General features: G+C 42.5%; 1 long non-coding RNA gene across 1 annotated transcript; it reads right to left on the bottom strand.

Annotated features, from left to right (window-relative positions):
• Positions 1 to 797: 797 nt before the first annotated feature.
• On the bottom strand, positions 798 to 4,768 carry LOC132013137 (uncharacterized). The gene is made up of 3 exons (XR_009402892.1): positions 4,654 to 4,768; positions 4,106 to 4,275; positions 798 to 3,714 (listed from the first exon to the last, which is right to left on the bottom strand). It is a non-coding gene; the product is annotated as an uncharacterized LOC132013137 (long non-coding RNA).

Genomic DNA, 4,768 nt, shown 5'->3' with positions numbered 1-4,768 from the left:
CCTGCTATCTTAGCCAAGTACCCAGCGGCTTTTGGTCAGGCCCAAAGCTATGATTCAAGAGTAGGAGGTATGCAATACACATTTGTAGGAAATAAAGCCATTTCCATAAGGAGGAGAAGACAGGCATTTTAAATATTTAATCTTACTTTATTTTCACATTTCACATGCTTATGTGGAAACCTGGAGTCATAGAGATTCACCAGCCTCCCCAAGGCTAGAAACCAGCAGAATGCAGATTTGAAGCTGAACAGTTTAATTTCAAAGTCTATATGCTTTGCAGACCATGGTAGTTTTCAATAAATAAGCTCCTGGTTGGAGTTCAGAATAATAGTAATAGAAACAACCGAATGTGTATGTTAAGTGCGTACTGCAGGCCCTGGCACAGGGTAGATGTTGAAGAGATGCGAGTCTTCCTGCCTTTCCTCCTTCCCTCTTTCCCTCCTTCTTTCCTTCATTCCATTTTTGAGTGTTTGAGTGTTTTCCAAAACCAGGCAGAGTGTTAGCCACAGAAGATTATAAACAAGTCCTGGGCTTAGGGAACTTGAGATCTCTCCCAAAGACAGACAACTAAGAAGCAATTAGAGTTCATTACAGTAAGTTGAAATCCCAGAGCAGAGATAAGCAACCACCCAAGGGCCTCCTGGAGGTTGTGCCATTTAAATAAAGATTCTTGGAGTGCAGATTTATTACTTTCTTCAGTTCAATGGGTGCTTTGTGAAATGTCTTCTATTATTATAGACACTGTCTACCCATTAGATTTAAATCCCTAGTTGTGGAAAATAAATCCTACATTGTCCTCTAGTGAAAGGAAGATCAACAGATCAGAAATCTTGCTGGGCTAGCTCAGACTCCCCCTGACTTGACTTCTAGAGTAAAAGGCCTCTTAAGTTGTACACATATTTTATTCATTTCCTATTACATGTAGGATCAGGCACATAGTATGCGTTCATGAAGCATTTGTAGAATAATAGAGTAGCCTATATTAGATAGGTAATTCTTTGGCCTTTGGCCTGCATTTTTCTAGAATCAGTAATTTATATTCCATTAGTTTTCCTTTGATGTTTTAAAGTAATGATTACTCTAGCTTCTCCTCCTGCTCTCAAAGTTATAGATTACAAATAGATTTTTGTGTCATTTGCGATTTTAATGGCTGCTTGAAGAACTGTGTGGGGGTTTCTGAAGTCATACCTTGGCTCTGAGCAAGAACCATTAACATTCAGGCATATTTTCTTTTTTTTTTTTTTTTTAAAGATTTTATTTATTTATTTGACAGACAGAGATCACAAGTAGGCAGAGAGGCAGGCAGAGCGAGAGAGAGGAGGAAGCAGGCTCCCTGCTGAGCAGAGAGCCCGACGTGGGGCTCGATCCCAGAACCCTGGGATCATGACCTGAGCCGAAGGCAGAGGCTTTAACCCACTGAGCCACCCAGGCGCCCCTCAGGCATATTTTCTTTCAATCTTTTATTTACTTTGTTTTTTATGCACATGAGTGTGTGTACACAAACATGCAAACACATGCATTCTACTACAACGATCCTACTGGATATTTAATTCTGCATTACTTTTCCACTAAACCTTACCATCTAAGCTGTTCTCATGTCATTATAAATTGTGCAATTATCAAATTATAATAAGGGAGGCGATCTCATTTCCCTGAGCTTTTACTCACAAGCCCTCCTTCCAGACCCTTATGTCATTGTTGAGTTTTTTTCAGTGGTTCATTCCTAAATTTGTCAGATCTCACTTGAGCTGTGGCACACAGAATTGATTTCAATGGTTGATGATTCATTTTTCTCTTTTCACCCTTGGACTGATGCAAATGTTTGTCTTCAATATTTGTAGCTGAGGGATGATGCTAACTTGTTTCCCCACAGCAAGAAGAAAAGGAGACCTTGGGAGTGGGCTCCCCTCTATGGGTGTGTCCCCAGCAGGGGCTGCCACTCCAGGAAAGCCTTGAAATCAAATTTGCCAATGGATGCCTCTGGATGCCAGTGATTCTTGCAATTCACATCTTTTAACCTCAGCTTTATCAACTTTAATATGTTGTCCTGGTGCCTTGATTTTTTGGCTCATCTGTTTTAATGTGATGAAATGTAAAGATGGAGCTCAATCTTGTCCCCTCACAGCGACTATAGGGTTTTCAGCTGATCGCCTATCCTCCGTCTGTTAAGGATTCGAATTTTAAGCAGCCAAAAATACATTTTCCTAGTATCTGTCATCAAGTGATTAGTGCAACTATTTAGTTCTGGTCATCTTTCCTATTCTTGGTAGATTTATTTTCTCTTCTTAGAATTCTACTGCTGCCCTCTCTGTCTGGGAGACTGGAGCTGTCATTTAAACATTGCTTATTAGGATTCCAGTATTTGTCTCTCATATACAGTCAGCTAAATCAAAAAGTCATACAGCGTTTTTAAATTGCAAATTTAAATGACAATTTATAGACCAGGTATGCCGGAAATTTTCTGTCCTTGGCATCCATCACTGCTTGTGTGTACATAGTTTTATGCTCCTCTCTTTCTCTCTCTTTTTATCTTCTTGAGAGCACAGCACACATATCCATCAGAAGGATCAGAACTGCTTGCAATCCAATAAAAATGCAATAAAGATCTTGAAAGGAAATGAAGACAGACACTGTATCCCAGACCTTCCTTAGATACTCCTTCTCTTCCTCCTTCCCCCTACCCCTCCCTCTTGAAGAGGAAACTTTCATTAGTCACTTTTTAAAAAAAGTATTGAAGCACCTGGTTTAGTTTCAAATAAAATAAACATTCACCAAAGGCCTGAAAAAACGCCAAATATTGTTACCTCAATTAATTTGCATGATAAAACAATGATAATGGCACTATTATTAAGAATGATGTCATAGCTGATATTTACTGAGCACTTACTATGTACCAGGCACCATTCTATGTGTTTCCAGTGCCGTTACTCACTTAAGGTAATAAGATGTTGATTTCTAAAAGAGAAGACTGAAATGCATGGGAGCCGGCTTTCCCAGGGCCCAAAACTTGACTGATTGGTGGAGCTCCAGCTTCTGATGGAGAACTCTGTCCACCACACTAGCTTCTATCTTTATCTTCAGTGAGAAAACTTGGGGCCTGCTTAGTATCTCTATTTTGTAAGAATGACAGATTGAAAAGTCATCACACCATGCTTTACTGAGTTTTAATTTTTAGCAGATTGGGTTAGAAGTGGGGGAGGGGGCGGTAAACCTTAAAATCATCTTCTTCTACTGGTCCATTTTCCCTGGGATCAGAGTAGATTGGCAAAACATTATGATCTTCCATTCCAGAGCTGAAGGATTATCCATCTTGATGGGGGAAATCATCTCTAAAATCCTTCTGAAACCAGCTGCTGCAGAGGTTGGTATATTTCAGAAAATGTCTGCGGTACCCAGTAACTTCGGTGATGAAAATGAACAGAGTCAAGTCTGCATCTGGAGGCCCATATTGAGTATATGCTCCCCACCCCCGACATCCCCGCTGTGTCCTGTGTCTCCTCTTGTAACAGAGCCAGGAGGTCTGCCTTTCAGCCTGTGCTCACCAGGCTCCAAAGTCAGCAGCAGTTAGGGTTGTCAGGGTTGGTGGGGTTCCAGTCAGACAGAGGAGGTGATGAAAGGAAGAGATGGAAGGATTTTTGTCTTGCCTATGAGAAGACATGGGGAAGGAGCCAGAGTAGGCTAGGGGAGCCATCAGACCAGAGTGCAGGTTTGGTCCTGAGTGGAAGAGGGAAGGTTGGAAGGAAGGAAGGAAGGAAGGAAGGAAGGAAAGAAGGAAGGAAGGAAGGAAAGAAGGAAGGAAGGAAGGAAAAGTAGAAGGAACATCTCAGACTTCAGTAAGGTCATTGTGGAGTACTTGAGCCAGAGTCACACATCAGAAGAGGCCCCACCTCCTGGGAATAGGCCTACTTGAGTATCCCTGCCTGCTCCATCATTGGCTGGGAGCAGCCTGTGGGAAACAGTCTTGCCGTAGACATGGAATGGATTTCTGAGTGCAGGAGTTGGGGCTCTTTCCCTTCTTTGCAGCTAGAAGTCTACCAGATGCATTCTCATTCCACCCTCCACCCCCACACACACACACCCCACACCAAACTGATAGTCAAGGTACCTAAGTCATTCAGCCCTTCTGACTTCTTCAGTTAGGTGGTGTGATGAGCAGTTCAGATTCGTCCCCCCGTGTTACCCCATATTGGACACATGTTGGTTTAAAGGAGGTGCTGATTGAGATTGCAGCCCTGGATTCTTCAGAACATTTTGTCCTTTCACAGCCTGTGAGGCCTGAAAAGAGGGGATTGAAAGCAGCTGTTGGGTTGGTAGCCTGAGAAGGAAGCCCTCTTTGTACCTGGTGATATCCCCACACCTCTTTTTGTGTCACAGGCAAAAGGGGAATGTCCATCCCCTCATGCTGCTGCATCCCCACCAATGTGAGAAAGGCCAAAGTGCCATTTCTGGAACATCTTCCTGATGGCCAGCATGCATAGGGTCTTATTTGAGTAAATTCCATGAAAATGACCAGTAAGGCCCATATTCTTTGGAGCATAGCCTAGTGATTGTGTCACTGTCTTCAGAATTCCAAACTGACTTATCACAGCTCTACCATTTATCAATGGCAGTTACCATGGGAACTTCAAGTCCTATAAGTCTTCATTTCCTTACCTGTAGAATGGAAGTGATGGGACCGATCTCTAAGGGTGAGAATGCAGACGAGATGTAGTCATCTGTGTAAGGGCTCCAGATGGTGTTAGACATACTGTACTAGCTTGCTGCCCTT

This window comes from Mustela nigripes, chromosome 3, assembly GCF_022355385.1.
Source record: "Mustela nigripes isolate SB6536 chromosome 3, MUSNIG.SB6536, whole genome shotgun sequence".
NCBI classification, from domain to species: domain Eukaryota; kingdom Metazoa; phylum Chordata; class Mammalia; order Carnivora; family Mustelidae; genus Mustela; species Mustela nigripes.
The sequence above is the reverse complement of the archived record's forward strand: the minus strand, read 5'-3'. Positions and strand labels throughout refer to the sequence as shown.